We start from the raw sequence: 24,096 nt of genomic DNA on the forward strand, positions 1-24,096 counted from the left end.
TGAAGTCACGCCTACCTGCCCTATGCCTGATGTCATATATGAAGTCAGGTGTGGGGCAGGTGAAAACCTGGCTCAGCCAAAAGGTTGTTTGCTGATCCCAAGCACAGTACATCATAGTACTTTGAGGAGAGCTTTTGAAGACATCCTCTTGTCCAGTGCTTTGAAAGAGGTTTGTGAAGTTCTTGGGGACTAGTCAGCAGAAAACCAAAGTTGTCTAAGTCGGTAATAGAAAATGGAGCTTCATTTGTATCAACAGCAGAGAAATCAAGACATTATATGATAGACATTCAATGCTTTTTTTGTTACAAATTTGTGAATTTTAGGGTTCTTACTTTTTTAACTCCTTCTGTATACTTGCTTTTGTGTGTGTTTGGGTGGGTGTAGTCTTGATTTCATTATGACCCGAGTGAAAACAATAACCTGCAAAATCTCAAGCGGCCTCCTACCATTTCTTCATAAAGGGTCTCATCCAAGCAAGCCATTTGCGTACATTGTAATAATCGATGCCAGATGATATTTACTGTCCAATTAGTTGACATTTATTTCCAAGAGACTTTATAATGGCCAGCAATTATATAGATGATTTAGCCACATAAAAACCTGAGGTGTACAAGGTCTTCCTTCAGGCACCTCACAAGGCAGTTTGTCACTTTCAACAAGTGGGTGGACTTTTGAAAACCCAGCAGGGCAATTTCAGAACTGTCATCTGAATCTCTGGGAGCATTTTGAAATATGATTTAGCAACAAAAGGGGGAAAGCAAATGAGCTTTGCATGAGCCTCCAGGGATTTCAAATGTTGTGCAAACAAAGGGGGAGCTATTGATTATGGCTTAATATGCCAAAAGAAAAGAATGGGCCTACAGCTATTGCCCAGTCACTTGTGCTGCAGCAAATCAAACCATCCCATCTGTGTGCCAGAACCAATATCTCTAGATGTCTAGAGCTGAAAGCTCATTACTTAGGTTAGGTTCCTTTGTGGGGCTGTTGCAATCCAGCAGCTTTTGTGTAGTACACAGTGGAGCAATGCGATGTATGCAGAACTCTGCCCATCAGGGAGCTTCCACTTCTTCTTCATGTCGAAGAGAGTTCTGAGTGTTCAAGGGGAACGCAGGCACATGTGGAGCTGCTCCTGAGTCCTGACATCAAAGATCATGGGAAATCCTTTCGTCATGCAGATCTCCATGGCTGCAGAGAAGCACCACCGTCTTATCGTTTATCAGTGGCAGATTTTACCTTAACATAGCAAACCAAACATTAAGCAGTTCACATGTCACAATGGCAGGATTCCTGGTGCCTCTGTGTGGGCACTGTATTCACAGCTACCATGATTTTGGTACTTTCAGGAGCCCAACCCTGCTGGTGCATGGACCCTTTTGTGCATGGATGGTGCTATTTTTGGCTACATAAGAATACACACTTGAAGAATGACCTCACTTGAAAATGGTGCCCTTCTACTTTTGATTTTTTTGCCGCTTGCAGTCAAAATGGTATCACCCTCTGATAATAAAAAAGTAAATCAATAAGAAATTATTTTACATTCTCCGCTAATCTTTGCCCATATTGATAAATGGAGCTAATGAATAAATCATGTTCTTTTGATTTTGTTGTTGTTAAAAAAAGAAGGCAATTCCATCGTCTCGTCTTGTATTGATAAAGAGGGAGTGGAGACCATTCTTCACCATCTCTCTGCTTTTGTGTTTCTTGCATCTCAATCAGCTAACCTCTCTCTGTGTGCACCAAGGTGCATTTCACAGTCTAGGCTTGGATAAAGCTTGGTTTTAAGGGAAGGGTTTGTTAGCTATTAGGGATGTTCATTTAGGTTTGGTTCCTCCTGGTGGAACGAGCATCAAAACAGCTGAAGTGACACATGGGTAGAAGAAATACAGAGGCTGCTCATGCATATCTTTGTTGTAATTCATACAAGTCTACAGTTTAAAATAACCCCAGGGATTTCTGTGAGTTTTAACTGAAATGCATTCACATAATTATTTCAATAGCAGCTATTAGCACGATCATTCCTCATTATCTTTTAAATTTTTTGCTAATGCTTCTTATTTCTTATTTTATTTTAAAGGCGGGCAATGAAGCACAGAAAAATAACTAAAATGCCAGCCGGCAATTCTAGCTGCTGAATAGAAGGCCCAGTGAGGATTTGGATTAAGGGGCCAGATTATAACACAGATGGGCAAGCCCTCCTGTGACACAGTGGGTCAGTGTAGCTGGCTGTTAACCAGAAAGTTGGTTGTTAAGCCCACACAGGGACAGCTATGGACAGGATCCCTGCATTGCAGAGGGTTGGATTAGATGGTCCTCATGGTCTCTTCCAACTCTACAATTCTATCATTCTAAGTCAGTAAGGTAAAGGTAAAGGGACCCCTCACCATTAGGTCCAGTCATAGCCGACTCTGGGGTTGCGGCGCTCATCTTGCTTTACTGGCCGAGGGAGCCGGTGTACAGCTTCCGGGTCATGTGGCCAGCATGACTAAGCCGCTTCTGGCGAACCAGAGCAGCGCACAGAAACGCCGTTTACCTTCCTGCCGGAGCGGTACCTATTTATCTACTTGCACTCTGAAGTGCTTTCAAACTGCTAGGTTGGCAGGAGCAGGGACCGAGCAACGGGAGCTCACCCTGTCGTGGGGATTCAAACCGCCAACCTTCTGATCAGCAAGTCCTAGGCTCTGTGGTTTAACCCACAGCGCCACAGTACAAATTAAAAAATAAAAATAAACCAAGCACATCCGCCCCTTAACAGTGTGGAGAAAATGAGAATCTAAGCATTTACAAGGAATGGGTGGGAGTGCCACAAAAATATTTACATGAAAGACCATGAGTTCATCGGCATATACATTTTACACCAGTTTTCGCACACAAAAGTGTAAAAAGAAGAAGAGAGAATAAAAAATAAGACACTATATAAATTAAAGAGAAGAGAACACTTGGAGATCACCCAAGACTTTCCTGGGATGGTTCTCTCATGTGGCTCAAAAATGACTCAAGTTTTCTTTCTAAGTCAGTATTGGATGCTTTGTATTGAAACCTTTGTACTGTTCCATCTGGCGACAGATGTGGGAGTCCCAATTTCTTGAAGGCAAGACCTAAAAAGTTGCTTTTAAAGTAGTTAATTCACATAGACATAAGAAGAGCCGGCTGGATCAGGCCAGTGACCCATCTAGTCCAGTATCCTGTTCTCACAGTGGCCACCCAGATGCCTGTGGGAAACCTGCAAGGGGGACCTGATGGAAACAGCACTCTCCCCACAAAAGGGATTTGAAGAAAAATCTCAAGACAGGCTTTGTTTCTTTGTTGATATATCCACTCTTGGGGTGTTAGGGAAGGGGTAGTGGGCTCAAGGATGCGAACAAGGTGCTTGGACCAGTCAAATTGACAACTTGCGCTTTGGACCCTTGCCCCTTGTGGCGGATAAAAACTAGCAGGGAGGAGACACCTGACTGGGTCAGATAGGTGATCTATGCCTCCTTACAAGAGGGGGTGGTTCCCGCCTGTTTGAAAGTGGCGGTGGTAAAACCACTCCTTAAGAAACCCTCCCTGGACTCAGAAAATGTAAATAACTACTGGCCAGTTGCGAATCTCCCCTTCTTGGGCAAGGTTCCTGAGTGGATGGTTATGGACCAGATCTAGGTGCTCTTGGAGGAAACCGATGTTCTAGATTCATTTCAATCGGGGGTTAGGCCCAGTTTTGGCACAGCAACTGCTTTGTTTGCCAGTGTCTGGGGTGCCAGGGCCAACAACATTGGCATTCCCACAGGTTTCCACCCCTGCTTTAATCCATCCTGAGAAATTGTGGCCAAGTGTTGAAAACTCCTGATGTGAATGTAGAAAGCAATGACAGAAGGCGCTTCAGATAGAAAAAGCCTCAGAAGCTTTCACATGAAGATGTGACCTGTAAGTAATATTTATATCCACCCACTCTGTGCAGTCCTAATTAAGTCTTGAGCACTGGAGACAGATTTCCATTTCACTGAACCAATGGGATATAAATTTGGTTCCTTTTCTTTAACATGCACACATCAATCGATAGCAAACTAAATAACAAGGATGACAACAAAGGTAAGGCTAAGCAAAATAAATTCCGAATAATTCAGCTTGAATTGTATCTCTGTAAACATATAACAGGCAGAAGAGATATATTCATCCAAGAAAACGGAACGGGGCAGTTTCAGGATTGACAAAAGGAAGCACTTCCTCACTCAGTGCATAGTTAAATTAGGGAATCTGGTAACACAAGATGTGGTGATGACCACCAGCTTGGATGGCTTTATAAGAGGGTTTAACAGATTAATGGATAATACGACTATTGATGGCTGCATAATGGCTATATATTATCACCAGTATCAGAGATTCGGTGCCTGTCTCAATACCAGTTGTTGGGCATCACAAGTGAGAAGAGGGCTCATGTCCTTCTTCAGGCTTTCCATGGTTGACCTCTCTGGGAGCAGAATGCAGGCCTGGATGGGACTTTAGTCCAATTCAGCAGGGCTCATTTGAAGTTCTTGTGTCTGGTTTTAGGACCAAAAATCCACTTGCATGCCAGTGAATCAAACAGTAGGAAATCAGTATTGCCTGTCCCTACTTACCCACGCGGGTGGCGCTGTGGGTAAAAGCCTCAGCGTCTAGGGCTTGCCGATCGAAAGGTCGGCGGTTCGAATCCCCGCGGCGGGGTGCGCTCCCGCTGCTCGGTCCTAGCGCCTGCCAACCTAGCAGTTCGAAAGCACCCCTGGGTGCAAGTAGATAAATAGGTACCGCTTACCAGCGGGAAGGTAAACGGCGTTCCGTGTGCTGCGCTGGCTCGCCATATGCAGCTTTGTCACGCTGGCCACGTGACCCGGAAGTGTCTCCGGACAGCGCTGGCCCACGGCCTATAGAGTGAGATGGGCGCACAAACCCCAGAGTCTGTCAAGACTGGCCCGTTCGGGCAGGGGTACCTTTACCTTTACCTTTACTTACTTAAAAAGGTAAAGGTAAAGGGGACCCCTGGCAGTTAAGTCCAGTCGCGAACGACTCTGGGGTTGCAGCGCTCATCTCGCTTTACAGGCTGAGGGTGCCGGCGTTTGTCCACAGACAGTTTTTCCGGGTCATGTGGCCAGCATGACTAAGCCGCTTCTGGTGCAACCAACACAGAAACACCGTTTACCTTCCCACCGGAGTGGTACCTATTAACCTATTCGCACTTTTGGACTGCTAGGTTGGCAGGAGCTGGGACGAAGCAACAGGAGTTCACCCCATCGAGGGGATTCGAACTGCCGACCTTTTGATCGGCAAGCCCAGGCTCAGAGGTTTAGACTACAGTGCCACCTGCGTCCCTACTTACTTACCTGGCTGCTACTGCTTCCTCTTCCTCCAGCTGGAGAAACCATAACTGGGTGCAAGGGAGTGAACTAAGTGTACTCAGCTGAATGCTATAACTATACTTAATTTTTCCCCTCCCCCGCTTTTCTTCCTAACCTAACATTGTATGTGATACTAAAGTCTCACAACAAATGAAACTGATCTGTAGAAAACACAACTTGAAAAAGAGACAAAGAACGTATTTTTGTATACTAAGAAATCTTTAATAAATATATATATATATATTAAAAAAACTATATTTTGATTTTTGTGCTTTATTCTGTTCATGCAAACTGACCTGGAAGTTTTGCAGGGTGATATCTAAATCTCTGAAATCAGGGATAGGAAACCTGTGGCTCTCCAGATGTTGCTGAACTGCAGCTCCCAACACCCTTGACCACTGGCCATGGTAAGCAACAGTCATAGGATTTTCAGTACAACAACATCTGGAGGGCAACAGGTTACTTATTCCTGTTTTAAATAACTAAACAGGTAAATAAATAAATAGTCCACGCATGTACAACAGTATGTACGCAGGTGTTTCTCTCAGCAGTTGGGTAGTCTTTCTCTAGGTACCCAGTTGCCTGGAGAAAACCCAATGCTTGTGCAGATGTACATGTTGTGGATTCCAAGCAAACATTGAGTATAAATGCATGTAGATTCTTCTTTCAGGAGGAGACCTGCCATTATATCACTTCTCCATGTTTGTTCACTCATCCTGTATCTTATAAAGCCAACGTGTAGAACAAGAACAAAAAAACAAAAAAGAGATCCCAGTGGTGCCTCTTAAAACCTTCTAAGTCTCTCTTTGGCAGCAGGATCATACTTCAACCTCCAGATCCAATTAGATCCAGGCAGAGCATACATGACACCACACCTTAGCTACATAGCACACTTCTGCCTAATAACAAACTGATGTACACTTGAATTGGTACTTCTAAGAGGGCAAGTAGATGTTTATATTTATTATATATTTATTTCCTAGAACTTAATCTGACCCTTCCTCTCAATGGGAGCAAGCATGCAGTGGCTAACAACACAAATTATCACAATTGCAAAGAGAAATGAAATACTCTTAAAACATCACATCAAACCCAAACATATAAACAAAACAGCAACATTAGAATCAGAAAAGTATCAATTGCTTTTGAAAGTAGAGAAGCCAAGGAAGGCAGGCCAACATGGCTCCTGCCTCCAGATATTTCTGGACTACACTTCCCATTATCTCTGATCATTGGCTGTACTTGTTGAGGCTGATGGGACTTTGAGTCTAGACGGCTTGGCTACACCTGAAGCGAGGCACCATGTTTCTGAATCTCAAAATGGAGTTTGGGCCTTTTAGAAATGAAAGCCACAATGTCAGGCTGGCCAGATCTCAGGCATCACAGTCAATATAAGTCAGGTTCATCATCAAACTATTAACCATTCAAAATATTTTTTGTGGTGGGATTAAATCTAGGATGGCTTTCTTATCTCCTACACACACACATACAGATGCGGCAAGTCTATTGCAAACTTTAGCCTAAATATAGTTTTTATAAAGAGATTGTACTAGTTGATGATTCACATTATCCAAAATTAATATCAAATTTCAGACAGCGCTGTTGTTGACACCTCCTACACAACTAGTGAAGCTACGTATAACCTGCAACATCCTAGTCAGTTATTTTAAGAGCATCTTCATAAAGGAAAATACAACAGAAATTCTCTGAACGGTGTAGCACAACATCATTATTACAACCGGAGGCAGTTTTAAACTAATTTTAATTCTAACAGTGGTTTTCCTATTAGGGTCAAACCAAGTCTTCACGAAATAGAATTTGCAGTCTGTTCCTTTTCACGCCTAACTTCACACACGGAATTGTCATGAATATATGCAGAGATTCCTCAAACAACAAACAGAGGCGTGCATAAAGCGATTTTAAACAGAAGTGCCACTCAGAGTTTGCCAGTTACTTTCCTTTGCTGTTTCCATCTTGCAGAGTAGGTTTGAAAGTGAAAATGGATCCATAAATAGATTTTGAATTGTGTAAGGTGGGAGCACATTTGCATCCTGGCAAGGAAAAAGTAAGTTTTAATAATGAGGTATGATATTCAACATTTGTTAAATTCCAGTGAATTACAATCAGCGACACAGAAAAAAATCCCTCCGGACCAAATCCGATATGCTTTTCTCAGAATAGACTCTAGGAATGAGAATAATCTATAGCGCCTGCCTTTTAATCTAGGCTCCTCCCGCCATGTCAGAATAGCAGTCACTGACTTGCAGAAGACCTTCTCTTTCTAATACCATCAGATATGCCATCAGTTCTGATTTAAGTGAGGCAGAAATCTCTGAGCAAGCTCAACCAGGGCCTTGCTGGAGAAAGTTACTCTAGGCTTAAAGGACAAGGGCAGACTGCAAGAGGGCACCATTGCACCACCCATCCCCTGTTTATCTTGAACTTCCCAATTTTGTGTAGCATGTTGTCCCTCCAATGGTGGTGATGGCCACCAATTCGGATGGCTTTAAAAGAGGATTGAACAAATTCATGGAGGATAAAGCCATCAACAGCTATTAGCCGTGACGGCTGTGCTCTGCTACCGTCCACAGTTGGAGGCAGCAGTACTTCCAAATACCAGTTGCTCTTGTGCCTAGGTCCTGCTTGTGAGTTTCACACAGGGATCAAGTTATAGGAGCCAACCCCTAGGGGCCAAGGTCCCCCCGCTTCCACTAGGGGTGCCGCGGAAGATGGCCGACAATACCATCTCTCCAGTTCCCACGAGGTAATTTAGAGGCTGAGATGGGAGTAATCGGCCTCCCAAATTCTTCCCGGTGGAAGGGAAGATGCAGTCTCATCCGCAGTGCCCAACAAACCACCCCCGAGTTCGTAAAGAAGGAGGGGGGCGGGCACTGGATGGAAAGCCCCCGAAGGAGTTCGGATCTCCTGGACGCTGTCTCCGCGAGCGCACCTAGTTCCATTTCTTAAGATAAAAAATTGGATTTAAGTTCTTGGACATACTTCAAGCAAAGAAGGGGTAATTAATCTGCCAATTAAGCCAGCCACTGAGGTGCCAAGAGTGACGGAGAGGAAGAAAGATAACATCTAAGAATAACATCTAAGTCGGTATGTTGGAACGGAATGGAAAGGAGGGGGGGATAAAACTTTTTCTTTTTCTACTACGATACTACTAACAACCCCCCCCCCCGAACCGTTTACATTATATGAATAATATAATTCATATCTAATATAATAATAATTACATTATTCATATGGTATGCATGTGCCACATATTGTGATCAATTATGTGGGGAGGGGCTTACCTCCCCTCCCATATTTTATTCAAGTTGGCACCCCTGAACCAGGACAACCACTGTGAGAACAGGATGCTGGACTAGATGGGTCACTGGCCTGATCCAGAAGGCTCTTCTTATATTCTTATGTTCCTGTGTTCCATATTGTCATCATGATGATGTTTAAACTTTTAGTCTCTTCTTTAGACTCACATTTGCCCATGAAGGGTTCTGCGGCCATCTTTTGTGTGGTAATTAGTGGTGCTTTGCCAAACCAATCATTTGGCCAGGAATGCAGGCAAGAGAAACTTGCCCCTAAAATTTTAAAAAGCATAAAACACTTGCACAGTATTTTATGCTTAGGAGAAAATCCCAGAAAAGGCCATGGCCTCATATTTTTTTGAGCCTCTCTAACCTTTTGAGAAAAGGACACACCATTTGGGTGAGCTCATTTACTCTGGAGTGGGCAGCACAATTTGATTGCCTTGAGCTAATATCATTTTGATTAGCAAAAGTGAACCGCTTTGGCTGGCAAATTCAAGCAGACATCCAGTCATCACAAATGGGACATGTTTCCCTATGATTAGATTTTTTTTTTTTAATCATCCCTTGTGTGGTTATTAGATCTCCAAAACTTGGGTGCAGTTCTATTCATAGATAAGATACTGCAGAGATGTTCAGTCAAAGCAAGTAATAGTCCAGCCCCTCTAAGCTGCATGTGATGGGATTTCTGGAGATTCATTGGGCAGCAGTGTTGTGTCCAATTAAAAAGTGCAGGTCCCTTCATCATAGTCTCAGCCCGGCTAGGCGCTTGGCTTTCCCTCGCTGGGGACAGGGGTATTTTATTTTGGGGGTTTTAAAATATTATTATATTATGTATCTTGTGTTTTATGTTGCAAACTGCCCTGTGGTCTCTTAATGAAGGGAAGTAATGTAAAATAAATAAATAAATAAATAAATAAATAAATAAATAAATAAATAAATGCCAACTAAGTCTGCTTCCCTAAGTTTATATGATCTCAAGACTGAAATCAGTGCAGACTTTATGGCTTTAACATCAAGCCAGCCCTTTCTCCAGAAGAGTATTGAGAACACAAAAGTCCTCTCAATATTTTGTGTCTTTCTGATTCATCCTACTGTGGGGTTTTGGGGGGATTTTTTTTCTTGTGGGCCAAAACAGCTACCTTTGCTTTTGGTACATCTTTACTGTTATTGCTTTCTGTCTTGAGTATCATGTGCAGAAAGGTGGGATTTAAATAGAGATACAACTGTGGGTACTTGCATATTAAGGCGAAAGAGCATCCACATCGCACTGCTCTCACTGACTTTTAAGATCAAAATAAAAAAATTTCTTCCAGTAGCACCTTAAAGACCAACTAAGTTAGTTCTTGGTATGAGCTTTCGTGTGCATGCACACTTCTTCAGATACACTGTGTATTCTTCAGATACTGTGTATCTGAAGAAGTGTGCATGCACACGAAAGCTCATACCAAGAACTAACTTAGTTGGTCTTTAAGGTGCTACTGGAAGAAATTTTTTTATTTTGACTATGGCAGACCAACACGGCTACCTATCTACTTTTAAGATCAAGGGTTTTATAGAACATGGGGGGATGTAGAGGTGTAGGGTAGTGTGCCAGGGTGGTGTAGTGGTTAGAGTGTTAAACTAGGACCTGGGAGAGCACGGTTCACGTCCCCACTCAGCCATGAAGTTCGCTGGGTGACCCTGGGCAAGTTGCTGCCGCTTGACCTAACGTACCTGACAGGTTCGTTGTGGGAATCAAGGAGAAGTAGAACCATGTACACCAGCTTGAGCTCCTTGGATAAAAGGGTAAGATATGAATCCAATAATTTAAAGAAAAAAGGCATTCCCACCTAAATGTTTTTGTTTTAAGGAGAAATGGTTTGCATCATTCTTTCAACATAATTTCCCCAGGATACTCACAGCTATTGCTGGATCTTCCAAAGCAACTAACACTGAATTGCTCAAGACTAATGTGTGAATTTTATGTGGGTTGGGACACCCACCACTGTAAAGAAAACAAGCCCAAATAATCCTGTCCCTACTTTTTGAAACAAAGTCACCTCATTACTACTACTTTGGGCCAATACCAACTGGAAAACAGCACTTTGAGGAAATAGGCAGACCCACTGTCAAAAAAGATTAAAGCTAAATCTATCTCTGGGTGAGAATAACAAAAAATAACAAAAGAGCAGTGATTCTCATGAGCTGCACAGTTACTCTCTATGCGGGGGCGGGGCGGGGGGGGGAGAAAGACAGGAGAGGTGACTAATCTTTTGAGAACTAAACTTTTTCAAATCCTCTGAACTGACTGATGGCCTTTCCTCGTTTTGAAAATAATATATATCTGAGGAGCATCACTTATCCTGAGTTTCATCCTTTTGCTTGAGGAAGCTTTGATTTGAAAAATGAGACAAGTGGTTTCAATGCAGTCATTGATAGGAAATGGGGTAATAAAAGTGAGCACATTCAAACACCTCCTAAATATTCATAATTAGAGCTGTCATCTGACTAAATGATCCCCTTTGACTCCTCCAGCTCTTCTCAAACTGTCTGTCGGGAACAATGAAAGCAACAAAACCAAGAGGGTGACAGAGCTAAATCCTTTTCGAAAGGATGGCAGGAAAAATAAGTGTGCCAGTGCTGTATCCTAGCTGCCATTAGGACAAAATTCCTTTGCAATCCCTGTTGAATTTTAAAAAGAGTTGTTCAAGGGCTTGCTCAACTCCCTTTTATTTCTATATCTGGTACGCTCCTACTAGTGGTTTGGGAAGCAACATACACATGACATTAACCACAATCCATGTCTATTGTTTTTTACACTGGAGAGCCAGTGTGGTGTAGTTGTTAAGAGCGGTAGACTCGTAATCTGGTGAACCGGGTTCGCGTCTCCGCTCCTCCACATGCAGCTGTTGGGTAACCTTGGGCTAGTCACACTTCTCTGAAGTCTCAGCCTCACTCACCTCACAAAGTGCTTGTTGTGGGGGAGGAAGGGAAAGGAGATTGTTAGCCGCTTTGAGACTCCTTCGGGAAGTGATAAAGTGGGATATCAAATCCAAACTCTCTCTTACACAAGACTGTGGTGTTCATGCTTTCCCCCCATGCCCAAACCATCTTTGGTCCAAATTCAATCTCGCTGTGTTTTAAGCCAGTAACATGTGCACATCCTGGGACTTAAACACAAAATAATCGTTTTGTGGATTCTGCAACCCACATCCTTGTAATGCTGTAACTTAACCATTGTCATCGCTTTGTTGTGTTGCCTGAAACTGATGGGAATTGTAATCCCATACATCTGGAGGGGACTGGGTTGGGAAAGCTTGCTGTAAGCATTGTAGCTATGGTCACCAAGGCAGAGACCACATTAGCCTGAGAACCCCTGTCAGATTTGAAAGGTCTGTGTCCCCTCCAGTACACAAATGTGTGCTCATTCTTTCTGGAAGCAGCTAAAATGTTAGTATTTTTTTAAAATGTTATTTGACCCCTCCACTGTCCCCAGTTTTAATACTACTGCTATGAGAACATAGTAGGTTGATTTACCATCCAGTACACAGTACTTGTTAATATTGATCTTGCGTGGATGAAATTTCATTTCCTGTTTGTACCTCACTTGTCCTCGCAAACGTCCAAATCAGCTAACAACATAAATACGATTTTAAAAACAACAAGGAGATTTCCCCAACAATAATCTATCAATAACATTTCACTTCGTAAACACTAACTCAGATTCCAGTACACACCTTTCAGTAAATTGGCTTCATTGTGTTGTCATTTGGATATTTGTGCTATTTTTCTAGAAAAAGTGGTGCCGGAACTCACCATGAATGCCTCCCTTGTTCTCTTATAATGGCAATGGTGCCCACCTGAGAGGTGCCGGAACTGAGTTCTGGCTGAAAAAAAGCCCTAGTCTCTCTCCAGCTCAGACTGTTGCTGTAAGCCCACAACTTACGCTGGGGTTACATTCCAGGGATCACAGGGATCACCAAGAGCCAAAATCACATATAGACAAAACACATTGGATTTCCCATGGTGGGTGGGATTGCCAAAGTCTTTTTGCCCAGATGTTTTCACCCTTTTATTATATATTTTTTTATATTTTTGCCAAGCACACAAAGCTGAATGCGAACAGGTTAAATATGTGCAAGTTGCAGGCTTGATGTATTTCAATCTCTTGACCACCTGTAAAACAGGTTAAGATGAGAAAGAGCATGGGTAGGCAAACTAAGGCTCGGGGGCCGGATCCAGCCCAATCGCCTTCTAAATCCAGCCTGCGGACGGTCCAGGAATCAGCGTGTTTTTACATGAGTAGATGTGTTCTTTTATTTAAAATGTATATCTGGGTTATTTGTGGGGCATAGGAATTCGTTCATCTCCCCCCCAAAAAAATATAGTCCGCCCCCCCAGTGGACCCCAGAGGGACAGTGGACCGGCCCCCTGCTGAAAAGGTTTGCGGACCCCTGAGAAAGAGCTTGTCCAGGGCTATTCTGTGAAGACGCAGGTGTCTGAGGCTGGGTTTTCTCACACCCAAGCCAAAGTATCATACTGGTTCAGGCTAGGAGCACCAGTGAAGGAAAAGTGCAGCCAGATAAGGCAAAAGTCAAAGAGGGCTGCCCTGCTGGATACAGCTCCCAAAGAAACACAGGCTTCCTCAGGTTTTATTTTTATTTTTCAATCACGACACACCTTCTTCTGTGATGAGCAACCGTTTATCATCCCTGGAAATATATTCCATCCTGATAAGATGGAATAAGAAAATAATTTGAAATGCACAGTTCACTTATGTGTTACTTGCTAACTACACTCTTTGCATTGCTTAACATAATTTCCGCTGAGAACAGAAACACGGCTATTACTTCTATAACTGCTAACAGCACAGATTACTTAATAGGACATGACAAACAAAAGACCAAGTAATATGCTAATTACCACTTAACTGGGAAGGAAGTGCTGCTGTGACCTTTCTCTGCACAGTGTGATCAACTTTCACTAGGATAGGATGGAAAGTTATCTTAATGCCACCAAAATGACAGGCCTGTGCAAATGTTAATAGGCAGATCAAATGGCGCTCACTGTGCCTGCAAGTTTTCAGGTGAAATTCAGTTAATGTAATAATAACACTGCTTTTATTATTTATATGCCGCCCGTGTGACTGGGTTTCCCCAGCCACTCTGGGCGGCTCTCAAGAGAATATTAAAAACACAATAAAACATCAAACATTAAAAACTTCCAATTTGTAAATACAATAGTAGGCAGTTTCATAGCTGTAATTAAATGTCTTTCAGGTGAGTATTCAAAGAAAATATGTGGGTCAGCATATCATGCATAGTTCTTTGGGTTGCTAAAATTTATTAGTGTGTCAACAGTTTCAGTACCCTTTTCCCCTCCTTTAATTTTCTTAAGTTAAACATTGTTAAGAGATGTGTCTTTAAACTGGTACAAGAATTTTACAATTACAGCAGCAAGAGGCCCCATTAGCGAAAGCATGCCTCTAATTACAAACAGTTTCAGGTTAAGAACGGACCTCCGGAACGAATTAAGTTTGTAACTAGAGGTACCACTGAATTCCATTAAAACTGCTACATAATATAACATTTAAGCTGCATTGTGTGCTTTAATTCCTCTCCCCCTCAAATATTTTAAAACAAACAATTGTATAAAATTTGGAACAAAAAATCAGCATGGAGTACTTTTAAAAGTTTGCTTACCAAATAAAAAGAAAACAATCATGCTAAATTAGATCACTCTCTAGGGCATCAAAACATGCAAACTGAAAATTTCCTAATGGAAATTACCTTATGCAAGTTAGCCTCATTAGCTTAAAAAATTCCATTAAAAAAACCACTCACAACATCACTAAGTGGGTGTTCTGTAAATAGGTGTCTTAGATGAGTTATTTGGATCCTTTCTTTTCAGTGAGACGTGGTCATTTGCTCTCACTTTGTGGTCCTTGTGAATTTTATTTTATTTTTATTTTTTTTAGTTAATTCACATTACATGTTAATTGCCATACACCTTCAACATTATACATAACATGAATATATTATTTCTGCAAATTCCCCACATCTAACCCTGCAACCACCTCCCCTTATACCCCAATGCCCGTGTGACTTCCTTCACCAACATGTGCGATATCCAACTTATTACTTAATAAAAACCTCTAACATTGTGTTCATTTTTATCCATTACAATAGTCATCCATCTATTTAAATGAAGAAGAAGAAAAGAGGGAAACATAACTTCTTAACTGAATGGGTTCAGTCTATACTTACCCAGAGATTTCTAATAGATTAATCAGTTAATCCGGTCCTTGTGAATTTTAAATGGCCAGAACTTGTTGAGGCCAAAGACCAAGAAGAATTCACTAGCCTTGATTTTTCAGAGAAACTCACAGATATAATATACAAAGACAACCTTAAAGCCATAACAACTACAGATTCAGCAAAACCAGTAAAAATACAAGGTATTCAACTACAAGATTAAAAAGTATGGGCAAATGAAAATGCTTTTACCTATTATGGTAGGAAGAGAATGGTGGGATAGGATGGGGAGTTTCATAAAGAACGTGCCATGTCAAGGGTTGGGGAGCCCTTTTCTCTGGTCACTACCGAAGAACATAAGTAGAGCCTCCTGTAACAGGCTTATGGTGTATCTAGCCAAGCATCATGTTCTCACAGTGGCCAACCTGATGTCCACGGGAAGCCTGTAAACAGGACCTGAATACTACAGCGCTCTCCACTTCCAGAGCACAACCACCACATCTGATGGCCATTGATGGTCTTCATCTCTACGAATTACAAGTGCAATGCAGCTAGAAACCCGCAGCTTTAAAAGGCTGGCTGTTGAACACAGTTTCCATATACAGTTACACATATACAAGAAAGTGCTCTTGTAATAAAATGCCTGTGGCTTACTGGGAAGCAGATAAAAATGATCTCCCAAGGGCTGCCAGGAACTCTCTGCTGCTTGGAAAGAGAAAACAAAAGAGGAAGAGGAAGGGATAGCACTGGCAAGACTCATCCTAGAACTGTTCATCCTAGAGCTGTCTGTGGCAATGAGTTCTTCAGATAGTAAATTTAAATTTAATACCAGAGGCTTGGGAGGAAGGAAAATCACCAGCAGCGTTATCAGTTATCATTGCCATGATCTGGCGGTCATTTGTTTTTTTTACTTACAACTGGTGCCCTCAGGTGCTGACAGGTAGGATAGCAGCCAGGTCCACTTATTACATCACAAACCCCTGAGGAGCCTTAAGGCACTTCAGCTTGCCATGTTCCCTCAGAAACTCAAAGACCATCAGAGCAGACAGGCTACCTCAGCGCAGCTGGCCGATGGAAGCCCCTCGCTTGGGAACTTAATGCAGCCCATCCCAAGAAAAGATGGCAAGACACAGAAAGCGCTGCAGCTGCAGGTCTAAGCGCCGAGGGGGGCGGCGCAAAAAAGGGAGGAGGGGAAAGAAGAAAAAGAATGCATGCGGCAGGCAGCTAATCAGTAAGAACAATGGTAACCACAGGACACTTGATATCGTCTCTTATTAGTTTCATATTCATTGGCAACTATGAACTTCTCATTCTCTGAGGCACGTGAGATGCTAAAGCAGCATACATGAGTGCACATACGCCCAGAGGGTTTTGCTGGCGCCCACAGGGCCCTGCTCTCCTGCAGAAATTAGGTTCAAAAGAAGTATTGTATTCAAGATAACAGGAGACTTTTTGCAATCCTAATTGTGGTGGGAAGGGGCATTTTTGGCAGGGATAGGGGTGTCACGTAGTTGGTGAGGGATGTTCATCCTTCCTTCCCCAGCTAACTCATAGCACTTCCTGGATATTACTGCTGGAGGGGAAACGTTAGCTCTTGGCTTCCTAGCTGCATTCTCCAGGGAGGTTTCCCCTCCCCCATTAGGCTTTAAAAAAGCAAAAACACTTTTTCCAAGCCAAATTATTGGCTGCAGGGGAGAGAGTGTGTTTGCCGTGCATGCATGATGCACAGTTGTGGTGCGTGGATTGTGCTCACAATAGTTTCTCTGGTTTGCAAATGTGCCCACAGGCCCCCAAAAAGCTGGTGACCCCTGCTGTAGAAGAACACTGTTGACTCACAACTTGCACATGTTTAACTTGGCTTAGCAGCTGGCCAGCTGCAATCGCACAAATTAAATGCACACAAGGCAGAAAGCTTAAAAGCTTTCAAGCTCTCAGATTTACTTAGTGGGCTCTGGAATGTTCTGGTCTTGTGAGATCTCCGGTGGCCCCATGGGAGCCTCCCAGAGGGTGAGGAGAGGCAAGGCCCACAGAGGGCACCAGCTTCAGAAAGGTAGGGATGCTTGTGCACAGGCAGTTCCAGATTGTTCTAATATGCAGTTTTGGCTTTACACACACTCTCCAGAATATAACTTCAGTGCAAGTTGTGAGTCAACTAAAAGAGCTAAACTAGCCAAGGACGTGTGCATTTCAAGAATCTCACCTGCTTGCACATTGCCCACAGAAATGTACACAGTGATTTCACTATCACACCTCTAAGCAAATTGTTCTTATCTTTTGTTGCAAATTAGGTATGACTTTTAGACGTCACCCATTTAAAGTGATCCTCCTTAACTTTAAGCCAGAGCTACTCCAAAACGGAACAGCTTCAGGGGAGATCCAGGATATTCTTTGTTCCATTAAGACCAAGGTTCCAGAATCCAATGTATGTCCCTTACTTCAGAATACTATGCTGCCATAGAACATTTATAGCTCCATAGCAGCAGTTGTGTTTGACAGTTTGCATCACAACGCAGCCTCATGTGAACAGGTATCAGGGGTTCTTCACTCATAGGGATTCTGAAGACCTATTCCCACCCGCCCTCACTGACATCACCATTAGTTTTTTTATTCTTCTGGCTGTCAGTCAGAAATTCAACATAATGACTTCAGCTTGCATTGCAGCTGTTAAAGACACAGCCACTCTGCCAGGAAAAGATGGCAACCCTAGTCCCATTCTTGCTAAAACTTTTGTAACACTACTGGATTCTGGGAGGGCTAGCAGCATTACGTTGCCTGCTTCTCTGATAAGCGAATATGCACTCTTCTCCATGAACCCACTCCTGTCTTCTGCAAAGCCAGGAAAGCTGTTGCTGGTCTGCAAGCCGCTATCATAGAATTGTAGAGTTGGAAGGTACCCCAAGGGACATGTGGTCCAGTCACCTGAAAAGCAGGAATCTTAATTGTGTGGCGAAACCCCGGGCCCCGCAGCTCCCTCCGAAATAAATACACAAACACAAGTATATTGGGTTAATGGGATAAATAAGGCCACAACTTTATTGGTTATATGTGAATGGTTTGGCTTAGGCAATTGGGTGAAGCAAGACTATATCCTGACTCCTGCCCGTCTGCAGGAAGTCTCATAAGGTCAACCACCAGACGGGGGAGCCCTATGATATACATCAATTAAGAATACCCCCTAGGTCACCGTTGGGGTGGTGGCATGGTCCTAGCCCATGCCCAGGCTTCAGACAGGAACCTAACCCCCGGATTCCATTAACAGGATACCCTTAACGTGGAGGGGCAGGCAGAGGCAACAACCTCCCATCCCAAAATAAGGCTTACACAATGCCTAACCACAACTCGAGCCAAAAGGCTCGCCACCCTTTGGCTCATATATCTCATCTATCGTATATCAAATATGGCTAGTATATCTCCTCTTAGTTTCCTCTTTCCCAGGCTAAACATATTCAACCCCCTCAACTGTTCATCATAAGGCTTGGTTTCCAAACCCTTGATCCTTCTGACCTTCTAGAATAAGACAATGCTATTTCACTTGAGCTGCTTCTACAACAAAGATTAGAACTGTCCTTCCATAGTATCAGCAACCTAAGATAACACTATTATCCAGCTTCTAGAACAGGCATCCCCAAACTCAGCCCTCCAGATGTTTTGGGACTACAGCTCCCATGATCCCTGACCACTGGTCCTGTTAGCTAGGGTCCCAAAACATCTGGAGGGCCAAGTTTGAGGGTGCCTGTTCTGGAAGAAAAAAAGAACAACATTGAAAGGTTGTCCTTTTAAAGGAAGGTTGGAATAACCATTTGAGGTATGATTTGGAAGTACAGTGAACCAGCAGCACACTGACTTTCCCTCAAGGAGTCCAGCATAAACTGAAAATTAGTCACACAAATACTCTTGTCTGTGCTTGTGCTTGAAAAACTATAAGGCAGATTCTCCTACACAACCGGGTGGGTCTCGCTTCTGCTGTTTGAGTACTAAAGTACACAATAACACCTCAAGCATGAGAGCTCCAATGCAGACCCACCATAGGCAGGTTATTTATTTATTAATCCATATATATCCCGCCTTTTCTCCAATGAGTTCAAGGCAGTATATATGGTTCTTCAACCACCATTTGCCATGCTGCATGTGGGCTGATGGGAGTTGGAGACCACCAGCTCCTTGAGGACCACAAGTTCCCCATCCTTGCAGCAAGTGAGGCCATTCTACTCAAAGTTGTAAATCTGCCTTTTCAATTATAAACACATTGTGCTCATGTGCTCAACAGGGTATGTCCGCATTACAACCACCTGCCGGTACAGGAGAAAGTAAGAAGGGATCTCCGGGCTGCTATGAAATTGTTTGTTGTGTTAAGCAACCAACCACCACAAAGGAATCTCCTCCTTGACTGTGAACAACAACCATCGGAAGTCATCAGCCACAACATCTAAGGGACCAAAACTCTGGAGATGCTGCTGCCTTAATGGCAGCAATGGCAGGCTGTCAATACAGCTACAAATGCAAGTGATTGTGTGATATATTCCTCCAGCTTGTGTGATATATTCCTTGAGCAGAAGTACCCAGCAGTGGAATAACAAAGAATGAAATTGAGAGATATTTGTAATTAACCCTCAAGAATGTTTAGGTTTTTTAGTATTTTAATTAACAGCATTGTTTCAGGGGAAACAGATTATTAGAAGATTATGCTGTAGTACTGAAGAAAGCCTTGGGGGCCCATCTCAGTTGTGCATGCAAAACCTCCTTTAACACTTAAAGTGTTTGGTATGCCATATACAATGGTACCTCTAGATGCGAACAGGATCCATTCTGGAGCCCCGTTCACATCTAGAAGCAAACATAACCCGTGTCCTCGTGTCTGCACATGCGCAGGTCATGTTTCGGCACTTCTGCGCATGACGTCATTTTGAGCGTCTGCGCATGTGCAAGCGGTGAAACCCGGAAGTAACGCGCTCCGTTACTTCCGGGTTGCCGCGGAGTGCAACTTGAACGCGCTCATCCCGAAGCACATTCAATCCGAGGTATGACTGTAGTTTCTCACATTTTATCCTGTACTGAAAAATCTCAACTTTATGCAGCTAAGACTATAGCAGAGATGCCACACTGCAAAGAACACTTACTGTGTCAAAATGAGTTCCATTCACTTCAACAAACTGGAGACAGGAAGTTTCTTTTGAGCCCTATTCCAAGTACACATGGAAACTGTTCTTCCATGAGTAGATCGTAAGTGGATGCTATCTAAATTATATGGCTACATAAAAGGTAAAGGACCCCTGACAGTTAAGTCCAGTCACGAACGACTCTGGGGTTGTAGCGCTCATCTTGCTTTACTGGCCAAGGGAGCCGGCATTCGTCCGCAGACTGTTTTTCTGGGTCATGTGGCCAGCATGACTAAGCCGCTTCTGGCAAAACCAGAGCAGCGCACGGAAACGCCGTTTACCTTCCCGCCAGAGCAGTACCTATTTGTCTACTTGCACTTTGACGTGCTTTCAAACTGCTAGGTCGGCAGGAGCTGGGACCGAGCAACCGGAGCTCACCCCATTGCGGGGATTTGAACTGGCAGCCTTCCGATCGGTAACACCAAGGCTCAGTGGTTTAAACCACAGCACCACCCATGTCCCCTACATAAGGAGGGACCAAATTCGTGGGTTTCCTTTGGGGATTCTAGGTCTTTCCAAGCTTGGCTCCCTGGTATCTTTTTAATTAAAGATGCCAGGGACTGAATCTGGGATCTGCTACATACATGGAATGTGCTTTACTACTAAGTCATTGTTCCCCAACCTGGAGCCCTCCATAAGTTATTGGACTCCAACTCTCATCATCCCTGACTGTCAGGCATACTGGCTGGGGTGGTGAGAATTGCAATACAAAACAAGTAGAGAGCAGCAGCTTGCAGAAGTAAGCTATTACACGGTAAAGTATTACACACACATACTGCCTTGTGCAGTATTGACTCAAGAAAGAGCAGCTCCTCAAGGTATATATTTAAAAGGCATCAAATGATGTTCTACTTATATACCTCAAATATTTACCTGACATGGACATCAAATAAAAAAGGAATATTCATGACTCAGGCTTACATTTATATGGCTTTATATTGAGAGATACAATTAACTCAGATAGCTAACATTTTCGGTTGGAAACATTTTGAAAATATAGTACTGTAGTTACCAAGTTAAAAAAATACAGGGCTCATTCCAGCTGGAATCAATGGAAAAAACCTCTGAAGCTTCCATCAGTTTTTTTTTATCAAAACGACTTGAGTTCTGTTTTATGGCACTGATATAGTAGATTAGTTCATATGGAGTATAAACATGGATCAATAATGTATCTGTCTCTGGGGCAAAGATCAGGAGAGAATAAGAGACATGATAATACTCCATTATTCTTTTCTTTCTAGACAGATGCTCGTGTAGAAGCTCAATTTAGAAGCTATGAGTTTCTTGTTAGGTAATTTTCCCATTGTACTACCCTGTAGTGTGAGTAACACTATCTTCCAAGACTTCTGAATATCCACAATTTGCTCCCATACCAATTTCACTAATCAGCAAAAACATAATAAGAATGTACTCTACTCAGTGCTGTTTTGCACAGCTTGAGTAAATTGAAGGAAATGCAATCATTCAAATCATTCATTCTAGGCGATGTTATTCTCTTCCTCCTCCTCTCATGACTCTTTCAAATTCTCTCTTAAAGTAATTTTCCATGGCTCCCCTCCTGTTTCTGGCATATCTGTGGCAGTGATCATGCCATTGGAAATGAGGAACAAGCATTATGAGGTTAAGAACCATTTATAAGCAAAGGAACATCTCTAAAGCAGAGGTGAGCAGAAAGTAGATGGGGAGCTACTGCTGGAAATCTGAGCTGATATGCAGTAGATTAGGAAAAGTTTCCAACACCCAATTTGTTTAACATATGCAGTGACAAAACTTTTACCAACCTCGCTTAGGCTGCTGAAATGAAGAAAGCTAACCAGGAGTGGACCAGTGTGTGAAAGGACTTGTGAGCTCAGTATAGTTCTGGTACTGAAATTTCTAGGAACAAAATGTGCTCAGATTAGGTGCTTTGTTCTTTAACTCTAAACACATCTCTTTTGCATCTTTCTCTGGCAGGTAGATCTTATCAAACAAAACAAAATAAATGTGACAAGCTTGAAATGTGTACATTCCTGTTGTAAAGAATACTTGAACAAATGCCTTATCCCTTACAAACCTCCTCCTCTCACCTGTATGATCAGCTGACGGGGGCCCTTTACCCCCTCTCCCTTTAGAAGAGAGGTCAGTTAGTGTACATAGTGATATCATCTACATAATTCCCTGTTTAAGGAGACCTACCTGGCTTATTCTGCATCCATGCAGGATGGTGGTTAAATAACTCCATGTTTCCTCTAACCTGTAGGCATGTCTAAACAAAATGATCCTATCATTCCAAATGAAAAGACAGAACACCCTTTATTTATGTAGCATAGCTAGAATACTGCAAAAGGCATACCGTTCTGTTCATGGTAGTAATGCTTTCTGATTTAATTCAGACCAGTTCTCCAAGCTGAAATAAAAGATGGGGTTGCAATCCTATCCACATCTACCTGGAACCCTGAGAAAACTAATATATGCATTCAGTGAGATGGTGTATGAAGCATATTGTACAGGATTATGGACCATTTTGTGCCAAAGCTATGATAGTGACAATGTTTAATACTATAGGGATTAAGCTACAGTGCTACCCAAAAGCATATGGTGAACTTACAGTAGGAGCCTTAAAACTGCAATCCTAGCCATAATTTCCTGGGAGCAAATCTTGTTGAGTTCAATATGGCTTTACTGAGTAGGTATGCACAAGTTTTGTTTATTTCTTTGGAACATTTATACCCCATGTACTAACTGAAGTTCTTGAAGCAGCATACAATTTATTTAAAATACAGTCAAATAGACATAGGATTTCTCTGTGAATCTTCTATAAAAATTAGTTGAATCTTCTGTTCTGGTGAAAAACATGAGCTGCATGAAGCAAGGAGGAAATATTAGTTGTCAAAGCACAGTACCATCTTGTGGTACTTAACAGTATTGTTTTGGAGAAATTACCTTGAAACCTATTTTAAATGGATTTTGAGCCACAGCATAAATAGATCTGAGAAAGATTTTATTCTTTTTAAGTATGTCCCGTGCTTTTTTCTTTAAAAAAATGTTTAGAGGTATTCTCATTTTGACTCAAGAAAATCACCATTTTATAGTTTAGATCAGGAAAAATAAATACAGTAAATGGACAAAAGTACAAAGATTCACAAAATGTTTAGGGGTATGCGTACCCCTGCCCCCCCCCAAAAGCACTGAGTATGTGTATGGGATTCAGTAACTGTGCCACGGCCTCAAACATTTTAGGAATGAAAAACCTGTTTCAAATATAATTTCCAAAGAAAAAGCTATTGGATCAAATACACACAATCACACTTCCATTTTTTAACCTGCTGTGGAAACCAAGGCTAAGAACAAAAACAATTTTTTATACTTTTCTTAGACTGCAATCTTAACCCCACTTACATGGGGCAAAGCTGAATTCATTAGGGGTTATTTCTGAGTGAAAGTGGTTTGGATTGCAGCCTAATATATTTAATCACTGACCAGTCTGAATGTGCCTAAATACTTTCCAACTGCATTGCACTTTTGAAATTGTGGAATAAGTACAGTACAGGAACAGGGACAGAGCACGCCTATTCCAAAGTTTTTGACGAACCCTGTCTCCCACCGCCGCATTCGACAGCAGCAATTGGCTGTTCCCTGATTATTTTGGCAGCCATCTCTGTGGCACCGTCATCGACAATGCCAGGACGAGTAACCCGCCGCTTTCATTTCACACACTAGGGCAGGGATGGGGACCCTGCAGCCCTCCCCACTCTCACCACCACTACCGTCAGGGGTGATCACAAACCAACCCCAACTTCCCCATCGAACTACTTCCCAATCCCCATCCGACTACATCCCCCACTATCCAACTCTCCACGAACACCGTTTGCAACATTGCATGCTGGGAGTTGTAGTTGACGTGCCGACCATTCGCTGCCGCATGACCATTCGTCTCTATGGTAAGAAAGCCGCGCTGACGATACATCCGGTTGCCGTTCTTTTTCCCTCCACAGCGGAACTAATCCCTCTGACCTTTCGTGGAGCCGGGCAGCGTTCTTTGCGCACGTGGAGAGAGAGAGAG

The 24,096-nt window shown here is 42.7% G+C and overlaps 3 long non-coding RNA genes across 4 annotated transcripts; 1 reads left to right on the forward strand and 2 right to left on the reverse strand.

The window, feature by feature from the left end:
• Window positions 1–13,289: 13,289 nt before the first annotated feature.
• On the reverse strand, window positions 13,290–15,741 carry LOC308593181. 2 transcript variants are annotated; one of them, XR_014010821.1, is made up of 2 exons: window positions 15,553–15,741; window positions 13,290–13,374 (listed from the first exon to the last, which is right to left on the reverse strand). It is a non-coding gene; the product is annotated as an uncharacterized lncRNA (long non-coding RNA). The 2 variants fall into 2 exon arrangements; XR_014010822.1 differs by having other exon boundaries at window positions 13,290–13,716; window positions 15,553–15,692.
• Window positions 15,742–15,914: 173 nt separating this feature from the next.
• LOC308593097 lies at window positions 15,915–19,401 on the forward strand. Its single transcript, XR_014010694.1, has 2 exons — window positions 15,915–16,141; window positions 19,166–19,401. It is a non-coding gene; the product is annotated as an uncharacterized lncRNA (long non-coding RNA).
• Window positions 19,402–23,732: 4,331 nt separating this feature from the next.
• Window positions 23,733–24,075, reverse strand: LOC308593147. Its single transcript, XR_014010783.1, has 2 exons — window positions 23,821–24,075; window positions 23,733–23,786 (listed from the first exon to the last, which is right to left on the reverse strand). It is a non-coding gene; the product is annotated as an uncharacterized lncRNA (long non-coding RNA).
• Window positions 24,076–24,096: the final 21 nt, after the last annotated feature.

Source organism: Podarcis bocagei (genome assembly GCF_964188305.1).
Source record: "Podarcis bocagei genome assembly, chromosome: 8".
Taxonomy (NCBI): domain Eukaryota; kingdom Metazoa; phylum Chordata; class Lepidosauria; order Squamata; family Lacertidae; genus Podarcis; species Podarcis bocagei.